The sequence below is a fragment of the Chroicocephalus ridibundus genome, chromosome 2 (genome assembly GCF_963924245.1).
Source record: "Chroicocephalus ridibundus chromosome 2, bChrRid1.1, whole genome shotgun sequence".
Classification (NCBI taxonomy): Eukaryota; Metazoa; Chordata; class Aves; order Charadriiformes; family Laridae; genus Chroicocephalus; species Chroicocephalus ridibundus.
This window is the reverse complement of record NC_086285.1, coordinates 132,701,994-132,726,236: the sequence shown is the minus strand read 5'-3', so window position 1 is coordinate 132,726,236 and position 24,243 is coordinate 132,701,994. Positions and strand designations below refer to the sequence as shown.

The window sequence follows — 24,243 nt, the reverse complement described above, 5'->3', positions numbered from 1 at the left end:
GAACTTCATGTGTGTACCCAGTACAAGTGCTCTCAGGGAAAAAAAAGCCAATGTCAAAGGAAGGTATGTAGAAGTCACCATAAATATGTCTTTGAATGTTTACCATCTGGAACAGTAGATTACATTTTGACAAGAAGCTGGACTGCCCCGTGGGCATTGTCTTTTAAACAGCCCCATCATTATAAAGGAAGGAAAAACATGATTTGCTGTTCTGAGTTTCTGGCAGTGCTAGAGAAACTCGTTCGTTGTTTTGGGTGGGTTTTTTTGTTGTTGTTTTTTTTCTAGTAAAACAATAACAAGCTGGGCATGTGTAGTTAGCACTTTCTTGAAAAATCTGTTTTCTTATAGATCATCTGCTCTGCGATCTGACGATAGCCACAGAGAGGGATGCGTTTCAGTTAGGCTGTGGCAGCAGCAGGCGGTGCACGCCACAGTGCTGCACCTTAGCTTTGCTGGAAGACTAGACCTCTGTGCACCGAAGCTGGCTTACTGGGCTTCTCCCTGGGAAGACTGAAGAGGGGAAATCCAATATACGAGGCTTTAACATAGAGTCATAGTGAGGGTTTCCTTTGGTTTTGCTTTTCATTTTTAAGCTTGTAAAAGTTTCCGTCACTTTTTACAATCAGGAAAAGTGAACTGAGAGAAAAAACAAAGCGGTTAAATTTATTCACATGCGTCCTCGTCTGGTCATGCTGTTTCAAATTGCTTCAATTCTGTTTCAAATTGCTGTGGGTCAGTTCTGAGGACACATTCTTACTGAAGAGTGTGTTTGAAAATACAAGCTGAGAACAACCTGTAAAGAAGCCAAATAAGCATGCTCAAAAAAAAAAAAGAAGTTAACAAAAAAAGTTGGTTTGAGGCAACCTGAAACATGGTTTTATGGGCATCGTTACACAGTTGAATGCCAAAATCACAAAGCACCAGCTCTAAATCCCCTTGCTCAGCCTACTAAACAGGTCTTATTTCAGAACACATTATATACAGTATTATTTATAGAATATCTCACCTGTAAATGGTGAGGACAGTGTTAGATTTCTTTCACAAGTAGGAGGCCGATAATTCATAAGCACCACAGGTATGTGAGAGTTAGTGTGAAGATCTGTTATAGTGCGAAAGAAACAAATAATTTTGTTACTCTACACAGGATGATAGTATATCTATACTGTAAATCTTTTATTTTAAAAAAAAAAAAAGCAGAATAACGCATCCTCTAGTTTCTCCATCTAGAACATTTAGAGTAAAACAACGAGAACATCTTAATTCTCTGATAAGCTAACATACTGTAATTAGTGATAACATTTCTGACTTCTTAGTTAATTTGCTGGGCTTCCCCTCATCCTGACATCAATGAACTTAATAGTCGAATTAAATGAAAATGATAGCAGAGTACTTCCATAACTAATTTCTAATTACATTTCTGCCCCCCTTTCCTTCCTAAACATAAATTTTTGCTTACTTTTAATTAACACTTCAGGTCGCTAGTGTAGAATCTATAAATATAGCGAGACTTTAATGATCCATTATAGTGATGCTACTTAGTTTTCAATGACTTGTAAAACTTTCACAAACAGATCTGCAAATGAATTACATCCATCTGCTCTGCTGCAGCTGCAGGAGCAGCACTACATTGTACCCTGCCTTTCCCTACTTTCCTGATTTTCTCTTAACTTTAAGCCCATGTGTAAGCCAAACCATCTCGATACCGATCATCAGAAGCCCAGCCAGGTCTCTATAAAGGAGTCTTCAAACTTTACAGACATCTCAAATGCACTTTCAAAACCGTTCTGGTTTGCCTCCCAGCTGAGCCCCAGACAGGCTGCACGCTGCTCCAGCATCCTCCTCAAAACCTAGGAAATACTCTGCCGCGATTCCTTTCCCCTCCGCTAACCCCCCCTTCTCCCCCAGCCCGACCACGCAGTTTCCACGAATCTATGGAGACCCGAAGGCGTTTAATCCCGCAGCCACAGCAACAAACATCCCCGGGCTACCGCTGGCCCGGCGCTGGAGGTGCGGGCACAGCACGTGTGTGCGGGAGAGGGGAGCGGAGCCTGCGGGGAGAGAGGGGGAGAGAGAGGAGGCTCCCGCCGTGCTGAGAGACACCGCTCCAAGAAGAGATTTGCTTAATCTACACCTTCAAAAGCGTGACCTTAGCCGCGTTAAGAGTGTTAGCGCGATGAAGACAGCCAAGCATCAGGCTGTGCTCGCTGTTATCTGTCAGCCGTACAATAGCAGCATTGATAAGGCAGCAGCAACTGGCTTTGACAAGTGTGCTGTGCTAGCATTCCTCCGAAAACCGCGAAGGAAAAAGAAAGCGAGAGAAAGAGGCATGAGGTGCCTTTTACTTTACCTGAGCAAAGTGTGGGGGTTTATTTTTCCCTCCGAGCTGCTGGAAACGATTCCTCCCTCTTCTCCCCCAAAGCTCGGTAGTTCTCCTTTTGCTTGCAGCTCACACTTGGGGAAGACCACACAGCTCCAGCAAGGCTGCCTCTCTCCCCTAATCCCCACTCGAGTGTGATGACACACACTAACCCCAACCATCTGTTGAAACACGTCCTCAAGCACTCGGCACAGTGGTGTGTCAAGACGGGCTGCCCAATCCAATCGCTGGGGCTGGGTGGCTCTTAAGGAGCTGGAGGCAGAGACAAGGGCAGAAACTATAGGGCTGAGAACTCTTTAGCAAAGTAACCTGAGATTTTGAGAAAGGGCTGCTATTGAAAAAAAGAGCCGAAGGGGGAGGTACCAGGGGGAAGGTAGAGGGAGTGGATTAGTCTGGTGGCCAGTTGTGTTACTTCTCACAACTCCTTGTATTCCCAAGGGACCACTGGGACCCCCTCACGGTGGGATGCACAGAAGCACAAGAGCAACACTAAAATCTCTTTATGGCGGGTCTATTGAGGGCAATCTCCTCCGACAGACGCTTTTCGAAAAGAGATAAAAGATGCAGTTCGGGATCCTGACAAAGTGCTAATGCGGGAGTCGTTTGCACCGCAATGTGTCATTTGCATCCCGAAATCCCAACTCCTTACCGTGCCGCGATTACCCCGTGGCTGCCTCCAGCCTTCCTGAGGGAACGGCAGGAGAGAGGCAGAAGGAAAACGGGGACGCGGGGGGGTGGCGGGGGGGGGGGGTGGCGAGGCGGGTAGGAGAGGGGGCATCCAAAGGGCGAATATTTCTACTTCTGCACAGATATCCCCAAGTCCTTCCCACCACCCCGCGCTCCCCCGGACCCGCTGTAGATGCCCGGGCTCCCCGGCGTGCCCGGGGCCGCGCTCCCCGCCCGCCCCGCGACTGCTCCCCCCGCTCCGCGCCCGCGGTGCCGTGACAGCTCCGGCCGCCGCGCCGCGGCGCGCACCGGGCTCCGCGCACCGGGCTCCGCGCACCAACCCCCCCCCGGCGCTCCGGGAAACGGTGCCACCAGCCTGTTGCTTCCCCCCCGCTCCCTGCCACCCCCCGCCCCCGCGCCTTCCCCACCGCTTCCGCCACCGCCTCGGACTTTCTTGCGGGATGCAGTCCCAGAGTTTCAGGCTCGCTGCTCGTCCCCTCCGGACATGGCACCCGTCACATCCCCCACCGCCCCCCCTCCACCTCCCCCGCCAAGCCGGGGCCGGGGGCTCTGGGCAGTGCCCCGGCAGGTCTGGACTGTGTCCAGTCTGTACCTCAGTTTACCTCGTCCACAAAGCGAGCGTTATCCCACCTTCCTCCCTCTCAGGGACACTGCCAGGAAAAATACGCTAATTTACAGAAGACGTCCGGGAAGGATAGATAAGGGACGCAGAAAAGCTGCTAAGTGCCAAAGAAACAGTTCTCTCCCCTCCCTGTAATAGGATAGCATGGAAGAGAGACTTAAAATCTCAAGGGTTTTTACCTCATTACCAAGTGCCTGACTTGACACTTGCATTAAATCTACATTTCACATTATGACAGATGTTGTGTTTTCTTTGAACTGAAAGGGAGGAACGTTGTTTTGGCATTAAAAGTTACTCTGAAAGTGTTAACATCCAACTTGAAGAAAGGTTTGCAATTGTGAAAAGACACACTCTCCCCAGCTATATGAAAGCCATATGAGAGTCTTGAAATGTTGATTTGGCTTACTTGTTCTTTAATACCTTACACAAGGCTATTTCTGAATCACGAGTGGCAAAATGAATACTTAATAAAAAGTAAGATTAAAGAGCTGTGGTTTGTGTGCCCAGTGTGCTGTTATCAGAGCTGACTTGGAAAAGAAAAGAAAAAGAAGAAACTGTAGTCACAACTGCATTTACTCAAATTCTTCACAAAAGTGATTATATGGTGTCTGTTTCCACCTATTAATCTGGAACTGCTTTCACATATGCTCGGTATTCACTAAAACACTGCTCCCTAATCTGCTAATTCCAGATAAATAAACACCTAAACAATATTTTCAACAATAGTATGTGGTGAAGTAGGGATGCAACTATGGTCCCTGGGGTATCGTAAGATTCTTAACATTGCCAATTATGTCTTCAGGGCAAGGGTTTGGCTTGATTTTGTTTTATTCTAGCAGACTGTGGTCTGTAAACAGGCTGGATAACCTTACACACTCAGAAAGCCCTGGAGACATTATTAAACTAATTTGCATTCTCTTTAGCTGTACTTTTTACCAGTATTGTATTAGTAACTCTGCATTAAAAATGTATAGTGATCAGAGACGTGGAATACCAAAAAGCCCCCAAAATTGTGCTGTATCATCCTGTGTACTGACTCATTGTCTAAAACGCAGCTCAGCTCACAACTGCTCTGTTTCATATTGGTGAGATGAGATGCAAACTCAACAAGGTTTAACCTCTAGGTACTTCTAACCAACATGAACGACAGTTATGTACAGTACTATGAGTTTATTTTGTGTTGCATGCTTACATGATGCTGTGTATTTTATCTGCATATAAATATACATGAACAAGATACTGAGCACTCATATGATGTACAGGCCTAGGTCTGTTATTTTTTATGCCTGCGTAAGTCAGGGATGCCTCTGCTGATGCCTGTCAAGTCACAAAAGTGTAAAATTGACATGGTAAAAAGGACCCCTAATTGCGTGCTTTGTACACAGAGACACATGCACACACACACTTATCTTCAAAGACTCTTTAACAACTTGAAATACAAACTTTCATCTCCAAAACCAATGTTAGCAATAGCCCTCAAACATTGCACGTGATCATGTTTTCACATAAAAGCTACTGCTGATGTTGCGGGATAATTTAACCGCTACTCTGATGACTGCAGCCAGATTTAGTTTGCTGTGACAGCTTATAACAGACTTTTCCGCTGCTTCTCCTCTATCCAGACTGCCATCTGCAAAGAGTTTAGGTTTTAAAGGCTGAAATGAAAGCTGCACTGGAAGAGAAGTACCTGAAATACTGTTAAGAAGAGAAGTACCTGAAATACTGTTAAAATAATATGTCATAAAACAGGTTCTCAAGTTGACTCTCAAACCCGTGAACTCCTGCTGAGGTCAGACTGACCCACTCAGATGAGATTTATAATAAAGTGAATAAAGCTTTACACAAGAAACTCAGGACAATCCTAATATGCAAGATTAATCGTAGGTAATAGTGATATCAAGAAATAGTCGTTCCTGTTTTGTTCCCACAGTTAATATGTCCCTTTACTTATTAGCTCCAATTAGTTTCCATGGTCGCCAGCAGTGTCTTTAAGCCAGGCCGCTGATCTTCACTCAGCATTGCCTAGACTAAACTCGCCACCTTTCCTCCAGCACTGATGGCCTTGGCAGTTTTGTGTGTCTGTGCGGACATACGTACACATTCCCACACATGCACTTCTGCTCAAGAACCTCATGTAATTCTCAGCTCCATCATTTTCAGGTCTCAAAAGTAATTAAAGGGGATTTTTCATGGTTACTGCAGCAACTTCTGTCTATCTCTGCTGCCAATATGATTAGAATCTGTTCTTTTATTTCCTTAAATCATTATAAGTCTACCCTGGATTCAATTAGTCTTGAAGAGTTTATATAGGAACAGGAGAGGTTCTAGAAGAAGGCTATAAATTTACAGACAAGTCCACGGTCAAATTCTAGCCTAAAATGTACACGTGCAGAGGCTCATGTTGAACTTGGGTGATATATTGATGCAATATAATAAAAAGGCCTCTAAAACCCTTAGTGGCAAAGAAAAGGTAAATAAGGAATTACCAACAAATCTTTCTCTTTAAAGATCACAGCAAATGGCAGGTTCAAAGAAGCACAGAAAGTTACGCTTCTTCATACAGAGCACAGTGAAGACTTGGAACTCCTCGCTGCAGGATGCGGTGGAATGAAAAAGATTACTTGTGTTTGGGCAAGTTAATGGAAAAAAAAAAGTTACTCAAAGGAATTAAGTACAAATACAGAACTTCTGGTACAGGGAATGCCTGAACTGCCTGGAGAGGACCCTGGACAAGAATCATTCTGTGCTTGCCCTATTCTTACATGCTACCCCAAGCATCTACTATTTTCCACTAGTGGAGGATGCCAAGCCCAGTATACCCATGATTTAGTGTGGTACAGCTGTTCTTGCTTTCTTAAAGAATTTAGCCATTGGTAGTTTTGGGGCCTCATCATGGGTAGTATAAGAGAGATGAATTCCTTTTAAGAACTTCAGCCAAGATTTTTAAAGGTTGGCTCACAAATCCCTATTCAGGAACCTAAGTAAAAATGGTCTGATCAAAAGTATTGAGTATACAGCAGCTGCTACTGAAGTCAGCAGTTAATTTTATTTTTCTCCATTTGTAGGCATTCCAAAATCAGACATGGGCTCGTGTAAAATTTGGGTGTCAAATCCCAAACTATATTCTGTGCAAAACTCTGCTCAGCTGCTTCCTAACCTGGTGTCACCTAAATTCCACAGAGGCATGGTCTTTTAAAAGCGTCCCCCTGGCACCTCTGTGCATTACCCCATGCTGAAAGCCCATGCCCAAGGCCAAACATGATTCAGGAGCCAGGCATTCCTTCACTTCAGTGCTCTGAATTGCTTCATTGGGCTCTCAGAGTGCACCTACCAAACTTGGAGAGCTTTGAGTGGCATAGTTAAAGATCAACTCTTTCTTCTAAAACCTGGTCAGAATAAGAAGAAATAGATAACTTGTAGGACATACAACCAAATACCCACTGGAGTAGCTTCCTCCTCACTGTGCCTGTTCAAACCGTTCATTTGAACATAATATTCCAACAACGACTATTCTCTGTAAAAATATGATAAGGCTAATATGCAAAAAATACTGAAAGATTCAGTGAGTTACATACAGTGCAAGTACTGGGAAATGCATGATTCTGTATCCTAGAAGCATGGATGCTAGTTCAGGTGTCCCAGAACAATTTCAATATTTTCTGGGGTAATGTATATAGGCACAAACATGTACTCTACTCTCTCAGTGTGAATCCATACTGAGGACTGCTTTAGAAATGCATTAAGAGCGCAGTTCTAGACTCACGATTAACTGCCTGCGCATAGCTGTTGTGGGATGGAAGAGACTAGCCTTCTTCAATTTTTAAAGGAAGCTCTCCTGCCCCCCTCCATCTTCCCTGCAACGGAATCAGATGGTATGGAAGATATACCCAACTACAATTTATCTCAGGTCTGCAATGCTAAAAATAGTTCCCCTGAGGGGTAACCAGAACAGAGGATAGAGTGCAGGTGAGAGAGACAAAAGTTCATAATTGACTCAATTCATTACAGGGCTTTACAATTTGTCAGATTGTTGTCATCGCTATCACTTGCCCCCAGAAGAAGATTAATGGTTGTAATGAACTTCAGTCCCAAATTTGTATTGCTTCACTTACATCCCCTCCCAAAATACTCATTCTCCTCGGTTACTGTGTCATCTGAGGTAGCTCCCTTATTAGTGGTTCCATAGCAATTCAGAACCAAGCAAGGCCACTGCAATAATGAAAAAAAGACATTTCTTACCCTAGCAGGAGAACTGGTTAGATTTGTCATAGCTAAACTTTTTTAAAAACATCCCAAAATAAAAAAGAAGAAAAAAACCCCCAAAAATGAAAACCCCACATATTTGTCATGTCATGCTTAGGGAAAAAGAAAACAAAGCCAGCAAAAGTTTTTCCAAGCTAGAGCCTAATATGACGATTTAATACACTGAGAAGCTGTGGTTCTTCCCTTCTCAGCTGCCAGTTGGCCAGAAGTTCCAACTCTAACACAGTAAACAAGTGATCAGTGAGTCTGGGAAGAGCTCAACACACCAGACAGTTGGAAAACAGAGGCAAATAGAGGCAGGAAAATCAACAGACTTAACCAGTCAGCACAAGGTAGGTGATCCTATGTTCAGCAGTGGGGAAAGTGCTAAGGGGAGAGTATATATGGACTCTATAAGGCTTTAAAGTGTGAGAACTCAGCGAGCAATGTGCTCTCAGAACTTGTGCTGACTTCACATTTTTGGACAGAGTTCAGTTTCATTACTGAAAAAATTTGAGGTAAACCATCCAATACTTAACAAAAATTGAAAAAATGCCAGCAATTTAGAAGCCAGAATGTCTCATAGCTTTTAATGTTAATTATTAGTAAACTGATGACCAATGGTCATCTTTAAGTCCCTCCCTCTTACATAATTCTCATTCTCATCTTCACCTTTACTCAAAACTTCCAGCCTGAAAAACTTGCAATGAAAAAGAATGAAGGACTTGAATGACTCCTAGGTTAAACTCATCAAGATCAGTAAAACTTTCATTCTAAAGGCTCAGACTTACCATTTCCCTCTCTGAGTATGCCTCTAATGTTGCACATAGTCAAGGTACCACTTGCCTAAAAAAACAACTATGTTCATGATGTTGCTCTGAACAGAGCGTGGGAATACACATAGTTTAACATACAGATTCATTTTTTCCTAGCGAGTCAAGGAAGAAACAGCCCCTGTAGCCCTTTTATTTTTATAACAACAAAGCATCAGCAAATCCCATAACACTTTAGTAAAATATTTCATTTAACCCCTTTGTGATCTCATCTTAAACATAAAGATGAGAATATTTGGGAGCAGAAAGACCAGACACATTGCAGGACCAGCTATACCTCTGTATAGAAATTCTTATATGGTAGCAGAGACCTTTCAGTCTCACTTCTGTTCTCACTGAGAAAACAGGCCAATGTGCTTAGGTTGCCTCTTATATATAATTAACTTCAGAGTTGCACCTGTTGAGGCAATTAACCTCAAGGAAACTGGCACCTAACATAAGCACCTATGAGTAAAAGGGTAGGCTAATGCAACCGTAATAGCTGGCAGACTCACTCAAGGCCCTCTTGACCATAAATCTTGACGTAGACATAACACCTAAGGGAAGCACATATAAGTCATAAAGTCATAATACAGCCCCAATTACCAAAAGAATGATAAGGCAGTATTCATCACATGGGAGAATGCGTTTGCTGGAATCAAGTTTTCCTAGTGTTGTCTTGGGTGCCGCTAGTATCTTCTCCTACACATGGGAATTACTTAAATGCCAATATCCATCCCTAAAAAAGTATGTGTAGACATGTATAGATAATATTGACATGTAGAATTAAAGATATATGCACATCTAAAATATATGTATGTATAGGATCATATGTATATAATTCTACATCTAAATTCTTGTTGCTGGCCCTAAATTAAGGATTATGATAGATTGAAAAACAAATACAAACATCATATAACAGTAAGTTTATAAACATGACCGTTAGATAACAATTTAAATGTAGACGGCTACTTTAAGAAAAGAAAAAAAGGAAGTTCATGTGCTTATCCCACTGACCCAAACCACTTGTCATTCCCTTTCTAGGTGCCAAAATCCCAGAATGTCTTCATTCTACTGCCAAAACCTCTCGTTCATCTCCTGAAAACATCACATCTTGTGTCAGTAAAAAAAATTCATTGTAGAGAAAACTGAAAAAGTGACAGAGTAAAAACTGAAACGTAATATTGAAAAAGGCCAAGAGGGAATTGTTAACGTGGAGTGGAGAGTTGCTGGAAGACATCATGATTATTTTGCAGGTTAGAACAATCCCTCTGGATGTATAAAATGTCCTAAGAACAGGTGCGAGTCCTATATTGATGTTGACGGGGGTCTTCAGTGATAAAGAGAGATGACATTTCTTTCCAAGCAGAGCTAGTTTAGGCAGGTGTGAGTGATGCCATCTAAGGGGCCTAGTGAGCAGCAGATTGTTTGGCTGTATGGACTAGGTGCAATTGTGTTGTCCCAAGGATGAAGAAAGGATAGGCAAAATTCAGTGTTGGAGTAGTGACAGAAAGATTTGGGGGAGATGGGATGGAAAAAGTCATTGTACTTTGGAGAACAAGAAGGTATTAGTCAAATTTCAGGAAATCAAAAGAGGCTGAGGGCATTCAAGCTGGGCAGCAAGGAGATGGAGGGTCTTCAAAGAAGGGGAAAGGTTTTGGAGGGGTTAACAAAAGGTTTTAGGGGAACAGTTGCAGGAAAGGCATGCTAACAGGGTTTGATGCATTTCAGGGAGATTTTCACAAAGGACAGAGTCTGAAAAAAGACATTGGGCTGCAGAGGCTGGTGCCTGTGGCATTTCTGAAAGGCTGTGGGTGAGAAAGATTCCTGACCCTTCCGACAGTCTGGCCTTCTCTGCACTGTTCAGTTTCTGTTCAATTTTTGTGGCACAGGAGGATCTTCACCCTCATGGCTTCCCCCTTCTCGGTACCCACAGCTCTCCCCCACTGCCCTTTAACACAGCAGTCACGCTCCCTGTCTCTACTTAGGCAGTCCCTTGGCACTTCCCAGAATATAACCTCTAAAGGGAAAGGGACACAGGAGAGAGGAAAGGGGCAGGATTGAAAGGGGCAAAATGGAAGTCTGGCTGGAAAAGCATTTGCTGCTCCTGACGCCACTGTTGGCCTGAGTAGCCCTTCAGCTCTTCTCTTCTCTTCTCTTCTCTTCTCTTCTCTTCTCTTCTCTTCTCTTCTCTTCTCTTCTCTTCTCTTCTCTTCTCTTCTCTTCTCTTCTCTTCTCTTCTCTTCTCTTCCCTTCCCTTCCCTTCCCTTCCCTTCCCTTCCCTTCCCTTCCCTTCCCTTCCCTTCCCTTCCCTTCCCTTCCCTTCTTTTTCCCTTCCCTTCCCTTCCCTTCCCTTCCCTTCCCTTCCCTTCCCTTCCCTTCCCTTCCCTTCCCTTCCCTTCCCTTCCCTTCCCTTCCCTTCTTTTTCCCTTCCCTTCCCTTCCCTTCCCTTCCCTTCCCTTCCCTTCCCTTCCCTTCCCTTCCCTTCCCTTCCCTTCCCTTCCCTTCCCTTCCCTTCCCTTCCCTTCCCTTCCCTTCCCTTCCCTTCCCGCCTCTCCTCTCCTCTCCTCTCCTCTCCTCTCCTCTCCTCTCCTCTCCTCTCCTCTCCTCTCCTCTCCTCTCCTCTCCTCTCCTCTCCTCTCCTCTCCTCTCTGTTCAAACAAAACCTACTACAGCAACAAAGGGAAACTCCCAAAAGATAGTCCCATCTGCTGTCCTTAGGCTGACACTTGCCCAAAACCTCCCCTTATGGCAAATATAATTATTATTTACTCTCAGTGGTAATTTTGGACACTGAATCTTTTCCAAGCTTGTGTCAGTGAAGTTGAATTTTAAAAGGACTGGAGCAGGAAGTTGTAATATCTGCCTGTCTGGTTTATTTTGTTTTTATTTGAATTCCACATTTGGTTGAAGGGAGGGAAAATATTTTTCCTCTTCCTTCATTCTGGTATTGATCAGTGGGAAGGCAGAACCTGGTTAGTTAGGCTAGTATAAAAGGCAGAGCCATTCTTCCTTCTGTACCGTCCTGGAGAATTCGGAATATTTTTTATAGTTGGCTCATTCTCCTCCCAAGGCTGTACACGTGGTTCTAAAAAAAGGACAGAAATGCCCTTTTGCAACCAGTTTCGAAATTTGTTTGCATTCCACACTTTAATAAATCTGAGGCCTTTCTAGCATTTTCTTCAAACTGAATGCTATCAGAAAGTCACTTTTATACTGAAAAATCAGAATTTGTGACAGAATATGCAGCCTGACAACACTTGGCTCCGCAGAGGCAGCTGGGAGCTGCACGCCAGCTGCAGATGATGCAGCTTCAGAGGGCAGGTTCACATCCAGCACAAACCACTGGAAGTGACAATCCATCCTTTTCCCTTGCTCTGCCCCTCCCGGTTCTTGTTCCTGTTCACTCCTTTACATAAACATTAGCTGACCGCTTTCTGTTTTTTCAAATGGCTGAATTTCAGTCAGGTTTAGTCAGACCATAGAGCTATGAAAGTGTTAGTGCTGACACAAGAAAGGGCACAGAAACATACTGCCAAGGGAGAGAAGAAAAAATACATCACCTTTGGGAGACAGTCTCATCTTAAATGGTCTTAGGCTGATCTTCAAATCAAATATTGGAACCCACACAAACTCCACATGAGTCAGACTGGAGAACCATCATCTACCGAAGGATGGGACTAGGGAAAGAAAGTGCTCTGCTAATGGGTAATTGTGCTACTACAGGAGATGAGACCTGTTCCTGAGATGCTGAATTACCTCAAAAGGCAATCATCAGAAAGCAAGCATATTTTTCAGGCACTAGCCCAGGTGTTATTTAAACCTGTCTCATCGACAATAAAGAAGTTTTCAGTGGAGTTGAGTTTGATTTCCTCATAGCAATAGACTTAGACTGAGGTTAGCGTCTCTACCATATTTGTTTGAGAGACGTGAGGAGGCTGACCTTTCCTGTCAGGAAGATAGCCTGACATGGGAACTCCATAAATAACCTTGGCTTGTGCTGGAGATGTGTTCTGCCAAAGAGTGCCCTTTTGAAGTTGTCTTCTTTGGGTCTCAAGAAGGCCAAGATGGTATTTTCCAGATAAATGTATACAGAGGTTTTTAAACTTGCTGTAAGGGCTTGTAAGCCTGACTACACCCACTATGTGCTATCATGACTTTGCTTCACGGGTGGTAAAATGTTCTACCTGAACTTGCTGAGAAGAAAACGAAATTATGTTTTATAAATATATAAATATACACATACCATCTTTTATTGTGTTTGAGATTTTCCCTTTTAGTTGAGAGTCTCTGAGCAAAAGAAAAAAGCTTTTGACCTGTAGTCTTTCCAGATCCAGAAGCAGCTGAGAGCGTGAACTGAGCTTTGTACTTTTACAGCCTGGCCCTGCAGTTGGGACCAAGCAGACAAATCATTTCACTGAAATGAATCACGCTTACCCTTCTACAAAATATCCTTTCACGGAAATGAATCCACAGCTAAGTATTAAGACAGCAGTACCTGAATCATACGTAGTAATGGGATAGTTGATCAATAGCTGTGTCACAGCGCTAGTGATAAAGACATGCTAACAAACCATGAGTTGCAGCCAATTGCAGATCTCCATCCCTGCCTGTCTCACACGCTGATGTAAAAGCCCAACAAGTGAAAGTAGTGGAGTTTGTTGACGATTTTAGAAGTAGTTTGAGCTAAAGATCTGCTCTGCTCTTTTGTGATCATTCTTTCACTTAAAAAAATCAAGAGAGAGGTGTTTGATCACTAAGTGACAGTAGTAGTTGGCATATCACTGATCATTTTTAACAATAAACATTTCCACTTGGGGTGAGTTACCTATTAAAATAAAAATTGGTCGTTTTTATTAGGACAGCATAGTTTCCTGCAGATTTTTTTGCCATTGGAGTGTTATTCCTGAAATTAGCACAACCTAAGGCAGCTTGTGTTAACTCTTTCTTATGCTAAACAGCCCTTGTTAGTTTAACAGAACAAAAGCTTTGATTGTAAGTGCAAATATGTGTGAGAATCCAGAGTCAAAGCACATTGGTGGCTTTTTTCTGAATGACTGGCTTTGGTGCAAGTTTCCAAATAAAGATTTAATTGCACCCACTTGCATCAATTACAATATCAAAGCACAGAAGTTATAAAAACAGAAGGTGCATACACAATGGCTATTTCACAGTCTGTTTTGAAAACAGATTAAACACAGTTATAATGATCATTTCTTCAAAAGAATTTAGAGATTATCAGAAACAGAACAGACTGTGGATTTTAATTGAAAACTCAGTCCGAATTCATTGTATCCCTCCACCTCAGCCTGGTCTCCTTCACAGCATTCAACAGAATAGTTAATGAGTGGTTTTAACAGGGGGAGATTTGAAACCAAAGGATAAATAGGGTTGCAGTACCCAGTTCTTATTATTGCAGTGCCTGCGGTACCTTTGGGTGATCTCATTTCCTGCAGTTACCCTTTGACGTAATAACACTTAGCACCTGTACGTATAACTTAGCAATTCATTCTAACAACCCAGACACTCTTCACAGGCCACTTGGATTTGAAAATAACTATCTGTGCAATTCCAAGGAGAAATCTGACTCCCATATACTTGGAAGTCCTTTGTAATTCTGAAATTTCAGTATCTCTCTCAAGAGAATAATTAAAAAAAAGAAAGGCAAAAAGAACAGAGCATCTTTTTATATTTTGAATATTAATAATCACAAAGACCTTTGTTTAGACCATAGAAATTTCCTGGAAAGTGTTCTGATACAGATTGTACAATAAAGAACATATTAAAAACAAGTGATACAAATAATACTTTGGAGAAACATAGGCCTAAATTTGAACCTCACCTAGGCAAATTAAAAATGATTATTTAATACAGGTCCATACTTATTAGATCAAGATATGAACATACGTAAGTTCCACTACATATTGAAGTCAGGAATATTGAAAAATGTGGAGAAAGTTGACTGACAGAAAGGATTCCTTTATGAACATAATGTATTGATTAGGTCATTTCATCTTTTGTATGCAAAGATTGCACTTTCTGAGGTTCTTTATTTCCACAAGCAGAATGACATTACAGACCTTCCAGGCAAGGTCCTTCATATACTGGGTTTTCTGAAGATTGTTTCACTGAAGTTTAATTCTGGTCATTTTGCCAAAGCAGCAGTCACTGTTGAAAGTGCTTCCCATCCCAACTTAAGCTTCAGGTCTTGTCCACAGGGTGAGATCTGGACCACTTTGGCTCTTCCTAAACACGTGCATGTGTTAAGGAATGTCTGGGGTGCATCAAGAAGAGTGTGGCCAGCAGGTGGAGGGAGGTCATCCTCCCCCTCTACTCTGCCTTGGTGAGGCTGCACCTGGAGTACTGTGTCCAGTTCTGGGCTCCCCGGTTCAAGAAGGACAGGGAACTGCTGGAGAAGGTGCAGCAAAGGGCTACCAAGATGATTAGGGGACTGGAACACCTCTCTTATGAAGAAAGACAGGGATTTGGGTCTCCAGTCTGGAAAAAAGACGGCTGAGGGGGGACCTTATCAACACTTCTAAATACTTAAAGGGTGGGTGTCAGGAGGATGGGGCCAGGCTGTTTTCAGTGGTGCCCGGGGACAGGACAAGAGGTAATGGACACAAACTTGAGCATAGGAAGTTCCACCTAAACATGAGGAGGAACTTCTTTACTTGGAGGGTGGCAGAGCACTGGAACAGGCTGCCCAGAGAGGTGGTGGAGTCTCCGTCTCTGGAGATATTCAAAACCCGCCTGGACGCGTTCCTGTGCAACCTGCTCTAGGTGACCCTGCTCTGGCAGGGGGGTTGTACCAGATGATCTCCAGAGGTCCCTTCCAAGCCTATGAGTCTGTGATTCTGTGATTCTATGATTCTATGTGGTCTCTTGATTGTCCCCACTTCTGGATCAGGGCACACCACTGCTTTGCTGTCATAGTCCCTTCAGCTGCTTAGAAACCCTCTGCTGGCCTGGGACCCCACTACTGGGACACCCCAGTTGTATGAATGCACATGACATCCCCCTGTATCCATATAGCACTTGCATCGTGTTTGCCTCTGCAAAGAATCTGTCCCAATGTTTTAGGAGAGTGAAAAAAAACCTTTTGGAAAAAATCACTGCCTCCTAAATTTACTGGGTTTTTTACTCTCCTAAAACTTAAAGCTGAATTCTAACAGTGGTTTAAATCATTGCAAATTTCTCTGAGGGGATTAAGCATTTTAATCATACTGACATGAAAAATATCCGGTGATATATCCATTGCATAATCGAAAATAAAAATGAAAATCTTCTAAAAATATTAGCTAATTTAGAGTATCAAGGACACCGGGTAAGGACATTGAAGGATTAGCAATCGCAGCCAAAGATAGCTAGGCAGCCAGTTCAAACACATTACAAAACCTTTCTAAAAAGTAGAAAACCGCTGGGGCTTTACATCAGATCATATTTCCGCGCAGCTCTATCACTGTCTTTTTGTACATTGCAAGAAGTCTCGGAGACAAATTTAGCAATCACCTACATGTCAGGCAAGTTCAAGTGCTGGCCTGACAGGAGCTGTGATGGACGTCCTCTCTGCCGTCCCTGCGGAGCCACTTCGCATCCTCTGCCGGGATGAGCCGGTGGCTCTGGCACAGCAGCAGCGCGGGCTGCGTGTGGGGAGATCATCCACATCCCACCACAAACGGTACTGCAGGGGAGACAGGCAGAAAACCCTCTCATCTGCGTAGGGTTGGAACCGTGACATATTTTGTTCATGATAGACTTATCCCCGGCCACTAGCAGCAGCTCTCGGGTTTCAGGCATAAAAAAACCCCACATCTCTCTGTATACTCCTAATTCACCTACTGTCACAAAGCGGAAGCACGCAAGGTGCCGTGGATGACATGGGCCACGATGACACCTAGCAATTTCTCCCAACTTCGGTGCACGGCAGGGAAGCTAAGTGGGTCTCAGATGCAGGAATGGTGTGCCTGTCACACTGGTGTCCCCCCTTCAGGGTCAATGAGCAAGCAAGCGCCTTATATCTAAGCATTACCACTGAGATCACAGCTTCTAATCGTTTCCCTCCACTTCCATACTCTCCACAAAGCATCTCACTATTGTTTTCCTTGTTTTGGATGCATATGTTTCAGCCTTGAAATAATAAACAGACACCAGGAGAAGGATACACTGGTTTAGAGAGGACATGATTCAGTAACTCAGAAACCTTTGAAGAAAAGAGCAGAATTTCCATGAAATTGTCTATTTGTTTTAATTACCCAGTATTCTGGGGCCAAGATGTTTCGAAGTCAAATGACTATAATAAGCCTTTAAAATCTATATTTGGATAGGTAAACAAATAGCGCTGAGGATTGCTGTTGCCTCCGCCTTGTAAGGGATGAGCAAGTGGCTTCCAGGAGATGTGCAGCCACTCACTCAGGCAAGTCAGTGGCTCTGGTGAGCCACCAGTGTAAATGAAAAGCGGGGACAAGAACTAGCTCTGGGAAAGACTGGCATAGACGCGTTACACAGTTTACTCCCGCACACTTCCAGAAACAGCAGTGAAAACTGTGTCTGTCAACCCCCCAAGTAATGCTTGATTTCGTCTTTAAAACATATAACTAATGAAACTTGAAGGAAAAGTATCTGAATTAATAAAGGCTGTTGGCAGAAGAGGGAGAACATTTTTGGGCTGTGGCAGAATAGAAATAAGCATAGAGACATTTTGCTAACCAAAGAGTGCAGCTAACCTCAGGGGCAAAAGAGTGAGGTGCTACACTTCAAAAATGCGTTGTAGAGGTTTTCCCATTTTACACATACGGGGACAAGCCCAGCAGGACAATGCTGGTGTGCGGCCAGGAGATTTACTCTGAATTCGCACCAGCGCCACACAGCAGAATTAGCATCGCAGTCTCTGGGGAACAGCTCCCTTTTGGTCAAAGTATTTTACAGATAGGTTGCCAGGAACTGGAATCCAGTGGAAACAGCAGTTCCCAAACTAGGACTCACCCTCTGGGAAAGACGGGGGGAGTAGGAGAGGTACTGGCAGGGCTGCAAGCTGAGATGAGCGGCTGTAATCCTGAATGCTGGATGCTGGATGAGTTGGGGAGGAAAGGGGGAGAGAAAGGTCACGAACGGTAGAGTTCACTTGGGAGAGGGGCACGGGAAAAATAGTTTGGGAAGTGCTGTGGCAGAAGCCTATTTTTTTTTTTTTCTTTTCAAATCCCTTCTTTTCCATTGTTGCTTCCTTGAACAAAAGCAGCCCATGCAAAGACAAAGGCTTAAATCTAAAAGGCCTGACACATATTTCCTCATCTCAGTATCAAATATCTCCTGCGATATTTGCAATTCTTATACCATAAATAGAAATGCTTGAACGCAGAGCTCATTTCCTGGTTTCTCAGAAAATGACATCCTCTTCCTACTTGCCAGTTTCCCACATCTCTCGGTGCTGAGCGCTGGTGGCCTGCCTTTCCCCACCATTGTAGTGGTTGTTCTCTTTTTCCAGCAGTCACAGCCTCACATTCGGTAACCTTTGCCCTTCCATTCGACCGGAGCCAAAATACCACCTTTAGAAAACTAACGTACCAGAGAAAATGGAAGTATGAAGCTGGGCAACCCAACATGCTGTTGTCTTACCCTGTTTGTCACTGAGGTTTGTTTTCTGGAATTCACCTGTGGATTTTAAATTCAGGAAAGATTTTCTAAAGGAACTGGAGCATCTGAAGATTCAGGATCTCCTTACCAGCACAGCCCCCTTTAAAACTGAACCTCTCCCAACGTGGCAAATTTGAGGCAGAACAAACATTTACTGAAAAAGAATAGTACTTTACCTGCAGGCTTCTTTGAAGTCTTGTTGTCATTACTAGAAATTTCATTGAACTATCTTGCCATCCCCCAAATCAGCTTTCTGCTGGCACGAGAGAGCTTCACCTTCTTTTTGATCCTACAAGTGAAGCCATGTGGAAATGATTGAGAGTGACGTCACGAGTTCAGCATTATGATTTAAATTTGGGATCAAGCAGGAGGAGGGGAAAAAAATTACACGCATCCATGATTACTGTGTTTGGGTCATTCAGATGCAGGCTTAAAAAAATAAGGTCTTGTCTCAGTGAATATGAAAAGTACCATGGGATCTTTTAATAGGAACTATTACTTGCCCTCATATGTATATATCCAAAACTTTGGCCTCTTCCCCAGTCTTTCATTGTTTATGTGACTTTTTGATCACTGTTATCAGTACCAGAGGTTAACTGTGTTTTGATTGTGCTGTATGTAAATAAGTTTTAGACCTTTCAAAAGGAGAAGCATGTGTTTCCATAAGCTCCAGGCCCTTTCTGTCCTCTCACGTTGGGCACCCAGAGCATGAAACACCCCAAAACACTGAGTTTAAAACACTCATCCATGATTATTACTAATTATAGTAAAATTCAGGTAAGTGTCTGGAAGGTGACTTTTTTAGAAAGGACATTTACATACAGAAAAAGTTGAATAAGTAAATCAAGGGTCAGAGAAAACAGCTCGCAGGGAGAAACTTAAGGAGTTCTATCTGCTTAGTTCATTACAAAGAACACTTAAAAGAGGACTGGTCAATTTTTGGTTAGGAATCCCCCAGGAAGAAAGCTCCCCAGTCCCCAGCAGAATCAGGAGCAGTGCTGGAGGGTGGTGCGGGAAGTGAATTGGCAAGGTGCTTCACACGTGTTTTCTGAGCTGAAGCAATTCACCAAGGGAGCTCACTACTGAGAAACTACAATCTCCTCATATCCCAAAGAACACAAGGGGCCCCTTTTAAGAGACTTGCATTAGCCAGTCTCGAATTCTGCTATACGCTGTACGCTCAGTTCAGAGGAAGTTGGGAAGAAGGTGATACACAGGATTGTTAGTTCACTTCAAATTGTATAAATCTAGAAAGGTCTTAGGATTTTTTTTCTTCTTCTTTTTTTTTTTTTTTTTTTTTTTTTTTAAAACCAGTGGTCATTGAAATGGGAAGAAGAGTTTTCCTGTAACAGTTTTATGACAGTGTGAGCAGTGAGGGTTGAGGACAGAACAGGGCATGAGAGAACATCCAGAAGCATTATAGCAGGCACAAAAGTGACCTGGGATCTACACAGAGAATTCAGTTCTTTGGCCTTTCAAGCAAGACAGTAGATATATATGTTTTCTTAAATGGAGGTAGATATCTTTTGGCACTAACGAATAATGTTCATCTCTAACCTCTGATTCAACACTAAGCTCATACGAAAAGTATATAAATATTTCGCTGTATGTGAATACCTACATTCATATCCACTCTCTGACTTGCGGTATTCATTAAATCTCCGCACACACACACACACAACCAACAAATAAATGAATGAGAGAACTTTCATCCCAAAGCCTCATTTCAATGTTTAAGCTTTTCCTTGCTCCTCCAGGGATATTCATGTCAATGTCTTAATAAGGCAAAACCAGCCTTTTTCATGCCTGAAAACACGTGCTCAAACTTGGCAAACCGTGCATGAAGTGGGATAGGAGTTGTATGTTTTCTCAGAGGGAAAAAGTGGAGAAGTTCTCTACGGTGCAGCACAAGCCTTAGTCCACAGTTAAATTTAACAAAAGCATCGCCATGATTGGCTCAAGTGAACAAAAAAACCCCCATTACCCAAAATCACAAAATGATTGTATGACTTTGGAAATACCTGTTGTACTAATTCACAGCTGATATTGTTGCTACTGTGGAGAAGCTTCCTCAGAGTTTTCTGCTATAGAGCACAAGATGTTGCCAACTCCAAAGGTGATTCGTAGTTAAGATTTTTGTTAATCCATCTGACTGCAAGTGTTCACCAAGTAGTCCTTTAACTTGAGCATTAAAGAAAAACCTAATCTGAGATGTGGTCATTATGAAAGCAGTGCTTCCAAATGGAGTCATTTGGGAAGAGTTATACAATAAGCACAAGTTTTAAAAAAAAAAAAAGACATCTATTATACATCATATATAAAAATAACATGTTTGCATTAATCTCACACTCTAGTAAATATGAAAGATCACATGCAAATTTATTTTCAGAAAAAATTCGTGATTTACAGAAGGAAGATGAGGTTAATAATGATTATAATGTTTAAATGATTATAAATATTACTGGATTTATTTATCTGATAATTGAATACATTCTCTTTATAAATTGCTCTCCATGGTGTAAAATGGCAAAGAGCCATGGCTTACCACGGAGGTGAATATCTGTCCTCATACTGTAAGCACGGCTTTCATATTACGGTGTTAAATATAATTTGCTGAGTGAAACTTACTTGAAACCCTGAGTTTACTGTCTAAGCAAAGACCTGCAGGGAATTACTGAAGGAGAGATGAAACTGCTTCATCCACCCAAGAATTTCCAGGTGAGGGCTGAGAACTGGCAGCACAGGCAGCTGCCCTGGGCAGCATCCTGCAGGGAGAAACTACAGCGGGTCCATGCTTCATCTGCCCAGCTCACAGTCCTATGTAGGAGTTCAGATCACTTTCTTTGTGGTCTTGGGCTAATATGTTGAATTACTTTCACCACCTGCTTGGCATAATATGCTGGATTCCCCATTCATTATTCCAACAACCTCAGATACAAACAGCAACTGTGGGAAGAGGCTGTTTCCAGCAGACGTGGAGAGTTAGGTAGCTGCAGGCAGTCATAGGGTAGCATCTTAGCAAGCTGCAGCTAAATCCTCACTGCTGAAGGCATTAAAATTCTAGCTATATCCAGCTTCCCTGCAAGATATTCATGATGGTGGAGCACAGCTGGGGAGAACACAATGCACATCTCCCCTTTCCAGGCACCTCTTGGTACCCTTAGTTAGAGGGATGACAACCTGTCAGCCCTCAGGGCCAAAAACTGTCTGGATGATGAGGTTCCTTATTGTTCTTTGCTAAGCAAATGCAAACATTTGCCTTGATGGAGTTGCAGTATCTTTTCAGTGGGCACTTCCGTACAGCTTCAGCCCAACACAGAGTATACACTATGTGCCGTTGCTTCAGCACAATGAGAAGTGCTTCTAAATCACCACAATGGCACCCAAGTTTCCTTCCTCGCCACCAGTTTTCTTCCACATCTACCCTGGCTTTCCTAAGCTTCCCAGACCATATGGCTTTGATGGACCCGCCCAGTCATAAATCCCACCAGTTCCCAGGCTGTAGCCCCTGAACCTAACTGCTGTAGCAGTTTAATTTGAGCCATATACTTTCTGGGACAGCAATTCCGTACTTATTTAAAGCGATCCAGTGAAAAGGAACTCTCTGAACTTAGACACTGACTTCAATGAGGATTTTGTCTGCGTATGCACAGCAGAACTGAGCTATTAACTGCTGATAAAGGACTGGCTCTTTGAAATATGTTTTGTACTTTGATGTTTTTTTTAAGAAGGAAGTTAGAAGAAGTTAAAAGAACATTTAGAGTCAATGATCAAGTATTCAAAGAACTTAGAAGTTCTCAAATTAAGGTGTCATTTAATAAGGCATGGGTCACATACAAGTTTAAGACTATAGTTGGGCGTATGCAAGAGAATCCTGAAGTTTCTCAGATTATCGTCATTCTGGCTGAAGCCTGAGATGGATTGGCTTTGGTTTGAGTGGCTCAAAGGCCAAATTGGCCTGAGATTTTATGTGGTTTGAACTGCTTTGGTAACATCTACCTGTTTTTTTGACCATTTTTTGAAAAAAGGAAAATTGAAAAACTGACAACACTTTGATGTTCCCCAGCAGAAGTCTGGGTTCCCAGCTTCTTGAAGATTTGGGTTCCCAGCTTCTTGAATAAAATGAAGCAGGATATCACGCCCTTTGTAGACCAGCTACTGAGGGATGGAGAAGTCAAATATACTCTTATGGTTATTTATTTCCTAGTGAGGGGTGGAATGTTCATAACTATACCATTTTTAAAATCGCTCTTCTATTTCTAAGCTATCCCAGTGTCCTTTGACTCCTATAAGTCTCATTCATCTACACGCATGTTTTGCATGCTTATTCCTGCCTCTTTCAAAATCTGTAGCTTTCTATATTAGTTAGGTTGTTTCTTCCTCTTTCTCCTTTGTTTTATGGCAAACAATATGTTAAATTCATATGCAATCTTTTTTCCAGTCTAGTAAATATCAAGTAATGTCAGGGGAGACCGGTACCTCTCTTGCAGCTCTGGGAAGGTACACAATTGACCCAGCTGACATATCAGAGCTGTGTGAGGATGGAGCATGTTCAGTGCACTGGAATTTTTTGCAACTCTGCAATTTTCAAATATATATATATTTCAGCCTGTTGTAGATAGATTTTCAAAAGGTTGTCAAGGAATAATACATTTTTATTCTCTGTTGCCAAGTTTTTAGTCTCTTATTGGGAATATTCAGTTTTCTATAAACGATTGAACATCCAAGCCAATGCAAGACTGGTTTTATAACCCCAATGGTTATCACATTTCTCTAGTCTATTGTTCATATCCCTGTTTCAAATTGGACAGCATAGCAATTTTTAATCTGGTGTTCCAGATTTCAGGTAAACGATGTAACCAGCAGGCTTTTCTCACATTTCCATGAAAACAACTCCAGGAGATCATTTGTTTGTTCCAATGTCAATCAAGCAAATTTTCACTTCTTGGCCACATGTAGCCTTGAAAAGTGTGCCTTCTATAAATACAGCTGGTACAGACCAATATTAATAGAAATAGTTTGAAATAATTCTTATCATTTTACTAGAAGGAACAGTCTTTACTCCTTAAATGTCTGAAGATCTCAATTAAAATCCTTGTTTCACAAACACTTGTATATCTGGGGCTTTCATCTGCTCCTGTTCAGTACTTTTTTTTAAAATTTTTTTTTGCACTGCTGCACACATCAAGCTTCAAGTTCATTATAGAAGATTGGTATGCTATATCATAAAACAACAAAACACTATATACTACAGCCATCTGTGTCTGTTCCATGATAAACAGGAGGAGGTTTTTAACCAAGACTTTTGTAATTCAGAGGAAATTCTCAGCTGAAAACATGATTAATCTCCTGATGCTCTGCTGATGACATAAAGAATAACAGAGAATGACCCAGCCTCTCTTCTCTTTTGGACACATATAGATGCCTCCTGGGATGCTCTGCTAGTTGCCCCATTTCCCCCCCTGCATTTAGCCTCCTGCGTAAGAGGGAAATCAAGAGCAATGATTGCCTGAGAAAAGATTGCACTATGTGTGGTGTCACCATCACTACGCACTTTGAGGCCAGGCCGACTGAGGTCTTACAGCCTCTGAGTTTGTCAGATGACATCAAGCACACAAAGTAGCAGGCATCTGCAAGAGGAACCTATTAGTCCTGCTTAACTTATTTGAAGTGAAACTCTCTAAATTATGAGGAAAGGAGGAAGGAGGTAAAGGGAGAGGGGGAAAATGAATGTTTCCCATATCAGTTTTACCATTTGTTTCATAAAAAGATGTTAAAGCACAAGTCACTTACTTTTACCATTTTTGTACCACACATTCTTTGGGGGAAACACTGTGAAACCTAGAAGCTTTTGGGAATAATATAGCATA

The 24,243-nt window shown here is 42.5% G+C and overlaps 1 protein-coding gene across 6 annotated transcripts in view; it reads right to left on the bottom strand.

The window, feature by feature from the left end:
• The window catches only part of SULF1 (sulfatase 1), a 153,340-nt gene that overhangs the window by 123,920 nt on the left and 5,177 nt on the right, over nt 1-24,243 (bottom strand). For 2 of the 6 annotated variants that reach the window (XM_063327023.1, XM_063327026.1), the window contains exon 2: nt 18,550-18,662. The gene's annotated coding sequence lies outside the window, so the exon portion shown is untranslated. Of the gene's footprint in view, nt 1-1,006; nt 1,100-2,347; nt 2,889-3,471; nt 3,568-3,666; nt 3,695-18,549; nt 18,663-24,243 lie in introns of those variants that run through there. The other 4 variants (XM_063327025.1, XM_063327024.1, XM_063327022.1 and 1 more) reach the window with 4 other exon arrangements.